Source organism: Saimiri boliviensis, chromosome 5, assembly GCF_048565385.1.
Source record: "Saimiri boliviensis isolate mSaiBol1 chromosome 5, mSaiBol1.pri, whole genome shotgun sequence".
In the NCBI taxonomy this organism is placed as follows: Eukaryota; Metazoa; Chordata; class Mammalia; order Primates; family Cebidae; genus Saimiri; species Saimiri boliviensis.
In genome coordinates, this window is record NC_133453.1 from 122,891,239 (window position 1) to 122,903,817 (window position 12,579).

The window sequence follows — 12,579 nt, forward strand, 5'->3', positions numbered from 1 at the left end:
TTGTGGAAGACAGTGTGGCGATTCCTCAGGGACCTAGAAACAGAAATTCCATTTGACCCAGCAATCCCATTACTGGATATATATCCAAAGGATTATAAATTGTTCTGTTATAAGGACACATGCACACATATGTTCATTGCAGCACTGTTTATAGTAGCAAAGACTTGGAACCAACCCAAATGCCCATCGATGATAGACTGGACAGGGAAAATGTGGCATATATACATCATGGAATACTATGAAGTCATAAAAAATGATGAGTTCATGTTTTTTGTAGGGACATGGATGAACCTGGAAGCCATCATTCTCAGCAAACTGACACAAGAACAGAAAATCAAACACCACATGTTCTCACTCATAGCCAGGTGTTGAACAATGAGAACACATGGACACAGGAAGGGGAGCATCACACACTGAGGCCTGTGGGGGTGGGGGGACTAAGGGAGGGACAGCAGGGGATAGGGAGTTGGGGAAGGATAACATGGGGAGAAATGTCAGATACAGGTGATGGGGATGGAGGCAGCGAACCACATTGCCATGTATGTACCTATGCAACAATCTTGCATGTTCTTCACATGTACCCCAGAACCTAAAATGCAATAAAATACACACACACACATATATATAAGATCTGGCAGCAGGTGTGGTGGGTGGGTCACGCCTGTAATCCCAACACTTTTGGAGACTCAGGTGAGTAGATCGCCAGAGCTCAGGTGTTCAAGACCAGCCTACCCAACATGGTGAAAACCCATCTCTACCAAAAATACAAAAAAAAAAAAAACTAATTTACACTCCCACCAACAATGTAAAAGCATTTTTATTTCTCCACATCCTCTCCAGCATCCGTTGTCTCCTGATTTTTTAATGACTGACATTTTAACTGGTGTAAGATGGTATCTCAATGTGGTTTTGATTTGCATTTCTCTAATGACCAGTGGTGATGAGCTTTTTTTCATATGTTTGTTGGCTGCATAAATGTCTTATTTTAAAAAGTGTTCATATCCACTTTTTGGTGGGGTTGTTTTTTTCTTGTAAATTTGTTTAAGTTCTTCTTAGATTCTGGACATTAGCCTTTTGCCAGATGGGTAGATTGCAAAAATTTTTTCCCATTCTGTTGGTTCCTGGCTCACTCTAATGATAGTTTCTTTTGCTGTGCAGATTCTTCAAGGATCTAGAAATAGAAACACCATTTCACCCAACAATCCCATTACTGGGTATATACCCAAAGTATTATGAATCATTCTATTATAAAGACACATGCACACATATGTTTATTGTGGCACTGTTTACAATAGCAAAAACTTGGAACCAATCCAAATGCCTATCAATGATAGACTGGATAAAGAAAATGTGGCATATATCCACTATGGAATACTATGCAGCCATAAAAAAGGATGAGTTCATTTCCTTTGCAGGGACATGGATGAAGCTGGAAAACATCATTATCAGCAAAATGACACGAGAACAGAAAACCAAACACAGCATGTATTCACTTATAAGTGGGTGTTGAACAGTGAGAACACATGGACACAGGGAGGAGAACATCACACACTGGGGCCTGTGGTGGGGGCTAGGAAGGGATAGCAGAGTGGTGGATGGATTGGGGAGGGACAGCATTAGGAGAAATACCTAATGTAGATGACAGGGGGACGGATGCAGCAAACCACCATGGCCCTTGTATACCTATGTAGCGAACCTGCACATTCTACACATGTACCCCAGAACTTAAATAAATGACACCATGTAAAAAAAGTACAAAAACATTAGCTGGGCATGGTGGCACATGCCTGTAGTCCCAGCTACACAGGAGGCTGAGGCAGGAGAATTGCTTGAATCCGGGAGGTGGAGGTTGCAGTGAGCCAAGATTATGCCATTGTACTCCAGCCTGGACAACAAGAGCAAAACTCCATCTCAAAACAAAAACAAAAACAAAAACAAAAACAAAACAAAAACGATTTGGCAAAGTTCATTCTGACTATAGTGTAGAGAAAGAACTAAGAGGCTAAATTATAGAATGGGAAAATATTTATATAAATATTTAAATATTTAAAATAAATATAGTAAATTAAATAAAGCTACCAGCTTTTAGTTTGTACTGCACCATTTACTAGAGAAATGGTTTTGGACAAGCCACTTAACTTAAAACTTAACTGCTTTAAGCCAGTTTCCTCTGCATATTGGGGACAGTAAACTCATCCATGCCAATTTCATAGTATCACTGTGAATAATAGGTGAAATAATGTATGGTAAGGCAGTCCAAAAACTTGAAAGTCCCATATAAAAATAAGATATGGCTAACTAAAATTATACAGCTTATACTGTCTAATATAATTCAGCTATTTTTGATAAATTCTGTATAACATTTGTCTATCATAACCACTATGCATCAAAAAAACATTGTAGTTATATATTTAAAAAGTTCAAAAATGTGTATCTAAGCCGATCATACATTAATCCTGAAAGAAAATACATTTTAAACATGTTTTTGATGTAAGAAAGGAGAGGCTAACTTAATCACAAATGCCATCTAGAATACATATAACCCTGTATTTGGCCTTCCCTAAAATACATTATTTTTTATTCTCATTTCTTAGTATGATTTCAAACAGATGGCTCGATGTATGGTGTGACAAAACTTCAGAATGAAATTAAGACATTAACACTTGAGTCAAATATGGAAAGCCAATACATACCTCCATTCCAGGTCTAATTATACTTGGTGATTCTTATTATATCAGTGGGTGATAATACTGGCAGAGTTAAAGAAGAGTTAAAGAATTTTGAAAAGAAAGAGGCATTTATTTGGCGTGGAGATTCCAGCACAACTTTATGTGGCATATATTTGATGAAACACCAGGCACAACAAGAGGGACTTCTCACATAGGCACCAAGCCCTCCATGGGTCCTACCTAGCAAGTGTCATGAGGTATCAGCTCATCTCAAGTCTCCTGTGCTGGATTGATATCTGAAATACACGATAATTGAGTGGTATTCGCTATATGTCTGTTTCAAAAGATTTCCTAAAATGTACTCAAGTGATATGACATTCTAATTGAGTCATACTTTATAATTAAAGAATCATGGGGAAAACATTAGTACTCTTGGATAATAAAGGGATCTTAAACAAGGTAGGAAATAAATAGAAGCCACTAGAGAAGGACAAAGGGATTCAATGATATTCTTGTGTATTGATGGAAAAACACATGAGCTCATTTGAGAAATGTGGAATCTGAGAAGCAAGCTACCCTCTACAAAATATGTCCAAACCATCACAGGTATCTCCAGGTATTCACCAATCAACACCCAATGTATACTGAAACATCTTAAGAATTACAGGGAGACCCACAATAATCATTTTAATTATCATTAATTAAATCATTAATCACAATAATCACAATAATCATTTAATTATCTCCCTACCTATTGAGAATCTAAAATTGATAACTTTTTTCTTTAGAAGTCCATAAGCCAAACACATCAGCAGAAAAATTAACATCTTCATGAAAACTAGTTTTTAATGGGAAAACTCTGTTAACCCACTCTATCAAGCCAATATGAAATGGATCTAAATTAAGCTATAGTTATTACATCTAATTGTAGCCTTGTTTTTGTTTTGCACACATATTGCAATATATTTTCCCCATAAAGCTCTCTGAATTCAATATCCCCATTAGTTATGAAAGATTCAGTCATCCTAGAAGCAGAGAAACAGATAAGGAACTTAAGAATTGATTTTTTAAAAACCATACTGTTCGCTGTAACAGAAGAATCAGAATCAGATTTTGAGATGCAAGGATAGAAACAGCCAAGTATATATCTGCAGTGCTGATAACATCACCCAAGAGAGACAAAGCTTTTATTCTAACTAAAAAAAGATGCAGAGCTTGGTTTTTATGTTTTTTTATATATACTTTTTATTTTGGAAGAGAAAGGAGAAAGAGTGAGATAAAGAAATATAGAAGAGGAGAAGGCTGGGTAGAGAGTAGACATTTCAAGGACAAAGAAGACAGATGGACAGTTAGATGGATCTTAAACGTGTCCTCAATGCCAGGCAGGAGCTCTGTAAGAAGTGAAAACAGGTGAAGCACCCCATATGACTAAATTTTCTTAGACAAAGATTGTATATGTGTTTACTACTTAGCAAGGGGATATAGATGTGAACTTAGAGGAGTATTTTCAGGGTGAGTTCTGAAGAAAAGCAAGATAAAATGAAGGTCTGGCACATGGAGATTGATATGCATTGTAAAGGCATGGTGGAAAAATATTACCGCAAATTTTGGGATCCTCCAAAGAGAAAATAAGTTGTTTATTGCATAGTCAATGGTCTTTATTATGCATCAACTAGGGCTACAAATGAAGAATAAAATGGTAACACTGTATTCACAATACAAAGTAATACAGTTTTGCTTTTAATATCATCCTACAGCAGAAAAAAACAGGAAGGGAATTTATATATTGATCAACTTCTCACATTTTTCATCAGTCTAAGTGTCTTCATTTTCACATCATGATTCCTATAATAGAGAAGGCATGAGGCTAATAGACTGGGCTAGAGTTTCTGACTTCCCATTAACTTGCTGGGTGACCTTGGGAAATATACTTACCCTCTTGGGACCTACTTCTAAACTGCCAAATTAAGTTCTTACAATTTTCTGTTGCCTTGGCCTCCATTTAAAATATGAGTTGGATTCTCTCATACCAGAAGAAGGGTCCAGTCATCTTTGGCAGAATTTCCAGTTCTACACCTAACTCCCACTCCTAGATCCTCAATGTGTTCGATCCAGGTATCTGCATTATACAGCTGCTTGCTATGGGTCAGCTAGACACAGCCCGCTTGAGTGGCCCTGCTGACCCTACCTCCTGCATGAGCTGTGCAGATATGCCGCAGTGACTAACCCTCAGTCACAGTGTGACCACCTGGAACTCACACTTGTTGCTTTAAGCTCACCAATCAACATTCCCCTTAGGAAACCTGTTTGGATAACGCCTTGGACCCCAGTAAAGGCATTGGTTCATGTGCTTCAAGACTTCTGCATGTGTGGCCCTCAGGTGTATCACGTACCTCCAGGGCCTGTAAACAAGAAAATCTTGTTTGCCTCTTGCATCTCTTCTAATTATTGAAGGGTTCCCTCCATCTTAAAGATTCTAAATTAACACAAATGGTAAGGTCCCTTCCAAGTCTCACATCTTATGCAGCAATGAAATTAGCCACAACCATATCAGGAAAAGCATAAGCAATTAGAAATTACATTAGTGACATAACAAGATTAAACACAACTTCTATAAATGTGGCGTGTGTATATACATATTTTGGGGGTTACTGAAAGTATGAATTTCACTTAATTTATTGATGAAGGTGACTGGCATCCTTGTTTTGGATAATTAGTGGGTGAAGATTTAAGAGGCAAAGGGCATAGTGTTTGGGTCAGTGTAAATCAAGCAACGCAATGTTAAAACAATGATATTGGACATTACACAATTAGGAAGAGGAGTGATAAAATAGAGACACCAAAGGCATTGGTTTTAATTTGATTCCAAAACAGTTGGGAGTATCAGTAGATTTTGAGAATGATAGAATCTAAATGACATTTAAGCAGGATAATTCTTCCTCAGGGTAGACTCTGGAAGTGAGATACTACAATAAAAGGAACAAGTTCCTTACTGTCATTCATTAGCAATGGTTCCTTGGTTTGGAAAAGGCCTTTCCACAGGGTTTTCTGGCTCACTGACTTTGTGACTTCTACAAGCTTTCAGAAAACTAATTCCTCTTAAGTCTTTGAATATCTGACGCTTACAGGGGCTGACCAAGGAAAGCAAGACATTGAGTAATAAGCCAGGTAGGTAGGCTTGTTATCAGTAGTCAGCTGTCAGATTCAGACACTCATTCCCTTACCCCTGTCTTTTCCTTGAGTTTATTTAGTCAAAAAGCTCAATTCTCAGCTTGACTTAGAAAACAGCTTGATTTACTTAATCAGTGGGTTCTTTTATAAACGTCAATGACTCATTCATCTCCCCTGGTCACAGATCTTTCTCAGTTGTCATGTTAATTGATCACAATTAACAGCAGCTACTTATTATTCTATCCCCTTGGAAGTTTTCAGAAGTCGATTTTATTAAATGCCTTCATACTTGACTGAAGTCTTAAACATTGTTTCCTTTTCTGTGGAGATGTTATGTTCTATACAAGGAAGGGACATTTCAGGTTTTTGTTTGTTTTTGTTTTCGCAACTTTTGCTTCCAGTTCTCTACTCTGAACCACACAGCGGTACAGATTTATACCCCATTTTACCCCTGACTCTGTTCCTTTTCTGTCTGTATTACACAACCAACAGTGAAGAACAAATAAATTCTCTGGCTAGTTTCGTTTTCAAACTTTCAGTCTCTATGTTTCTCTTGTTGTTCTTTGTTACAGAGGATTCCAAGATTTTTCATTCTCTCATCTCCGCTCCGGTCTTGAACTTTAGCTATATTTACTACGAAGGTTAACACGTACTGTGTCTGAACTCTGATGTCTCTCTTACTTCACGGCCCACCTAATTTATGTTTTATCCCACACACTTGTGCTCTTGCTTTATAACTTAGCTTTTTACAAATTATATAATGTCATAGTCTTTGCTAAGTGTTTCACATATATCTAATGATATATTAATCCTTATATAATGATATGCAAATAAGTTTAATATAACAAATTATATTAATTATATATAAATATAATTATTAATATATAAATAAATTATACATAATTATATATATTATAATCAATAATACATTATTCCCTATCTCTTCAAAGAGCATACTTTTCTTTAGGCAAGGATTAGGCCTCATACTCAGACACAAAACCCCACAGAATATTAGCATATTTCTGAGCTTTCCAGAATATTACATACATACTTGTTGAGTTAAGCTCCACATGAATCCTTTTGACCTCCCACTACCTTAGTGGGCAGCTAGCTCTAGGTTTGCAAAGTTTCTGTCGGTAACAACTTTCAGTCTTAATCCTGACTGAGGATAATATGATGAAATTTTCTCTGGTTTAGAAGCTCCGCTGATACAATTCACTCCATCATTTTCTTTCCCTTACCAGTGCCTTCTCCCGGCAGCCCCAAGATTGCAATCCCAACTTCATATTCAAATCTCTTAACTGGCAACTCTCTTTTGCTCCATAACTATTAAGTCAAAAATTTAATTTCTTAGAGGATTTGCAGGAGCTTCCAAACAAAGCCATTTATAATTCTGTTTTTAAGGATAGTGCATTGTACTGTTCTTTTGGTTCACCCTACTAGATTTTATAGAATTGTAGAAAGAAAGAAAAAAACACTATTGAGACTAAGAATCCTTTTTAACCTGTGGTTGGAATGCTTATATTCCTTCCTTCAGTGAATGGGTATAATTATGTGTATTAGAAATTAGAGTATTTGCTATAATTATGCACTTTTAAAGTAGAAGAATAATTATAATGTCAACAACCGACTGTACAAGGTGCTACTGAAGCTTTTGTTTTAAATCTGCCAGAGAGGACCTCAGTAATGATTAATTTCTCACAACTACTTTTTAGTTATTTGGAAAACATATTAAGAATGCATTCATACTTCCCATTTCATTGTGGGAAGTTTCTTTAAATAAGAGTATTTCTTTAGACAAAGGCTTCAGAACAACTGGGTTGGTTTTTACTAGTTGGCTTCCATTATTTCATATTAGGCTATATCAGAAACATGAAAATTGTAAAACAGGACTTTTAGCAGTTTCCCTTATCCTTGTTAGCAAATGCAAACTTTTACATTTTATCATGCTGTTAAAAGGTCAACTAGAATATTTAAAAAATCAATGTGGAACTAATCACAAGCTTTGGTTCAATGTCTTGGTATTTTATTTCATACAATTACCAAAGTTAGAAGAAAATTGAAAGTATTGCATATTAAAGAATTAGAGTTGGTGCTATTTCTGGGAGTAAGGTTAAACAGAAATATCATTTTCATGAGGAAATCATTAAAGACCTATAAATGAGCTGAGTGAATGCAGTTCATCTACAGAAAGGGAAAACATATACTCTTAAAAGACAATCTGAGGGTCTCTTTGAAAGTATACCTAAACCCTCTGTTAACCGTATCAGCGGAGGACAACGTCACAATAGATAACCTCACCTTCTCAGTGATCGACACAGTTGCAGGAGGAAGCAAATGGAAAACACGGTCCCACATGGGATCAATACTACTCATAAAAGGCCAATGAGGACTACAATCACTACTATTAATAATAGAATTTCTGCCTGGCCCACTGTTGGCTATCAAAAAGCTCACAGAAACAATGCATAGATTGTGACTACAGGTCTTCTGTATGGACTTTAAACGAACGTCAGAAATTGTGTTCTCAGGTGCCCTTTCCGTAATCTCCTGGCCTCTCCCCACTTTCTACTCCCCGCTGAGCGTTTAGCTCTTTCTCATTCAGAAGTGGTCTCTCCTGGAAGGCTTTGTCAGACTTGACTGAACGCAGCCAGAGCTATTTTTCCACATGGACACATTAATATCTGCCCCTTTCTAGAGGTCTTACGATGAGAGGGAAATGGAAGTTTTTAGACCGGGAAGGGAGCCTGAGGTCACTAAGTCCAACTAAGGTCCGAAAAGGTGGCAATTTGTCCAGGGTGATCCAGCCCACCATAAGTCTTTGTTGCTGTGCACAGAGAAGATTCAAAGATCCTCTTCGAGGTCCCCCTTTCCAGGCAGTCCGCAGTAGAGAATTTGGTACAGTTATACATTTGGATCAGTTAGATTTATATGCAAAAATTCCATATAAACTACTTTCCTCTGCAATATAGCCCTTTCTATAAGCTCAAAATTAAATCACTGCATGAAGAAGGAAAAGTGATTGGCAAGATCATAAAACATTTTCATCCTGTTTATACTAACATCTTGAAAACCCTTCTAGAAAATGTTGCCTCCTTCTTCAGAAAAACAGTATTAAAAACAACACCTTTTTTTAACAAGGCCTTGAATGTTATGTACATTGCTCCACAACTGTACATTTTTATGTAGGCTAAGACTCTCATGATTTACAATCAAAGAATCAGATTCAGCATGCACAAAAATGGTTCCAGTTAGTGAGGGTTACCTGCCATCTTAGTACCACTGTCACGCAGAACAGGTGTGTCATTACACAGGTGTGCCATTATATAGGTTATAACTCTTCTACATACAAATACCTACAACAGAGGCTCTCCACCTCTTAGGCCAGGAAGAACCACAAAGCATCCACAAATTACAAAGGGCTCAGTGTGCTGAACATGATGTATTGACAGGTAATGAATAAATAAAAACACAACTGCTATAATGCAGAAAGTCTGTGGCCTTATTTTTTATGTAAAAAGAATCCATGTCTTCATAAGACTGTGGCGGCTGGCATTAAATGTGACGTGTAAGACAAGGGAACATGTATGTACAATTAAAGTGCACCTCCTTATTTACAGAAAAGTCACAAAAATAATTGCAGGACAAATAAAGTGAAGGAAAATAAGAGAGAGAGAAAAAGACTCTTCCCAGCATCACAAATAAGAACAATAATGATGAACCCTGGCTGAGTGTCCCATAAGCCCTTTTCACATAGTTGCCATTGAATCCTTGCAACAATACGAGACAGTTGGCACTATTCCCAACCCGATTTTTTTTTTTAATTATGAGGCTAAGGCCATGGTAAGTAAATAGCAGAGCCAAGGTTTGAGCCCATGCAATCTGATTCCAGGAACATAGAGCTTAACTGCCTCTCTTTACTGGTACGAAGGAGTTTCTTTCTTGCTCTAGCAAACTTTCATCTCAACCAGCAAACCAACTGATGTATTTAAGCCTCTCCCTTTCCAGAGCCTTGTTAGAGATTGTAGGGTATAGAAGAGATCCAAGAGATGGCCTCAAAAAGAGAGAGAGAGAGAGATAGTCTTTGCCATTAAAAATATTATAATCTTGCTAGACCAAGATTATCATATATTCAACAATTAGCTAGTATAGAATGAATATCCAGAGCAGGAGTTGGCTAATTTTTCTATAAGGAGTCAGAGGGCCAACATTTTAGGCTTTCTATGCCACACAGTCTCTGTTGTAAATAATTCTGTCCTGGTAGTACAAAAGCAGTTATAGAAAATACATAGACTAACGTGCGTAGATGTATTCCGATAAAACTATGACAAAAATAAGTAGGGAGGGAAATAGCTCAGCTATAGTTTGTGGACTCCTAACCAAGATTACCAGCTATAACAAAAAATAATCAGTTCTAACCATTCATTATCCAGGGGGTGATATTCCTTTTTTTCTAAAATGCATAAACTCCCTAGAAGCCATGAGGTTGTGGAACTGTCTTCTTACTGTTAAGAAACAATAACAATTTGAAACACCTTCCCGGAAACTTAATAAAATTGTAGCTACTCTCAAAAATGAAAAAATTAAGTTTGCATTTTCTAGAAACGATGAACTTTCAGCAGTGCTGAAAATCATGTAATATTTGTGCTTGTCAGTGTGCTAGGAACAAATCTTTTATCTATCCCTGTGTGATTATATCTCTGTACAGAGGCGGCTGTATTGTGTTATACACAGAATTACATTTTACCTTTTGGTGTTGAGCCATTAGCCAGTGTGTCTTCTTATTCTCCATTAGGAACAGAGAGTTCCTCCCAATGGAGGTAGGCATAGGCTCTGCAGTCACTTGCTGCTGTGTTGGTGTTGTGAGAGATTATGCAAGTTACTTTAATTCAATAACTTACAAAGGGTCTACATTTTATGTCAGACTAATCTCAAGATTAGATAATTCTGAATGCCGGTCATAATATACATGCAGGTAAATGATAATTTAGTCATATAGATTAACATTTTGTTCTTTTCTAATACTTTGAGAGCCTATGAGATTTAATATTGACAGACACTAATATCTTTAAATGCTTTTCTATTTTCTCAGATGCTGAAATAAAATTTTAAGCCTAACTGCTCATTAAAAACAAGTTGGAACATACAGTAAGCTCTGTAGTGCATAGATTATAGGTTGCAGCAGAAAAACTCTCTCCCCCTCTTTACCAAAAGGTACATATTTACTGTGTGCTATTTAATAAATAAGTTAATTTTCCAATGAGAACACATGGACACAGGGAGGGGAACATCATACACCGGGACCTGTTGGCAGGTAGGGGGCAAGGGGAGGGAGAGCATTAGGACAAATACCTAATGCACGTGCGGCTTAAAACTTAGATGACAGGTTGGTGGGTGCAGCAAACCACCATGGCACATGTATACCTATGTAACAAACCTGCATGTTCTGCACACGTATCCCGGAACTTAAAGTTTAATAAATAAATAAATAAATAAGTTAATTTTCCTGCATAATCAATCATTAAGTCTTCTACCTCCCAACATTTGAGCTGGCTTAGGGGGGAAAGAATAGTAAGTTTGTAATCTAAAATTTGTGTAGCTCTTGAGTCACGACTTTTACCAATGACTTAACCCCCCAGATTGTACATTTAGTTCATATTTTAAAGACTTCAAAACTTCAGACGTCCTTTTGTCTGTTACACATTGATTGCTGTTAAACTAAATGTTTTTCACTCGGTAATCAATACTTTCTTACAAAAATAAGCCCAGGCATTGACAAACAACTCTGCAGTACATTGCGGTTTTCCTGAGAGTGGACAGCATGAAAAACTACCACCCCCAAGAATTAAAAAAGATTGCATTGACTCCAGTGCATATTACATTTTTTACAAGGTTCTTACAGCTGAATCATTCCACTGTAACAAGACTTTATTAAATTAGACAGCTATTGAATTGCAAGCTTTCTGAGAATTACAATTAATATGCCTTTATCCTTTATTACTATTTCTGCAACCATACTGCTCATGTTCATATTTACATCTTCTCCCGTGATGAAGTTATTAAAAAGCAACAGCTAGATAAAATGGAAGGGAAGGGGCGGCATAACATGTAAACAATGATGACTTTCTGTTTCATGAGACTACTATTCCAGAACAATTTTAAATAGCACTACTACTTTAAAAAAATCACTGTTGTACTTTTAGGTCCCCAAGGCAAGGTGTCTTTTAATCTGGGACTTTTATTTTACACAACACAAACTGTGAGTTGCTTTAATAAGCATTTGCCTTCCAATTATTTGTTCACCACATGGTTCACTCTCTTTTTTTTTTTTTTTTTTTTTGAGACGGAGTTTCCCTCTTGTTACCCAGGCTGGAGTGCAATGGCGCGATCTCGGCTCACCGCAACCTTCGCCTCCTGGGTTCAGGCAATTCTCCTGCCTCAGCCTCCTGAGTAGCTGGGATTACAGGCATGTGCCACCATGCCCAGCTAATTTTTTGTATTTTTAGTAGAGACGGGGTTTCACCATGTTGACCGGATGGTCTCGATCTCTTGACCTCGTGATTCACACGCCTCGGCCTCCCAGGCCTCCCAAAGTGCTGGGATTACAAGCGTGAGCCACCGCACCCGGCGCTTCACTCTCTTAATACAACCTTCCAGTGAGAATCCATGGTGACAGCGAGGGACAAGCAGCCAACCACACATCAGGCTGCCACCAACATGCACCAAGTATAACTCTCCC

At 37.4% G+C, this 12,579-nt stretch overlaps 1 protein-coding gene across 14 annotated transcripts in view; it reads right to left on the reverse strand.

Moving 5' to 3' along the window:
- The window catches only part of NCKAP5 (NCK associated protein 5), a 986,396-nt gene that overhangs the window by 472,969 nt on the left and 500,848 nt on the right, over positions 1–12,579 (reverse strand). The gene's annotated exons all lie outside the window — the stretch shown is intronic.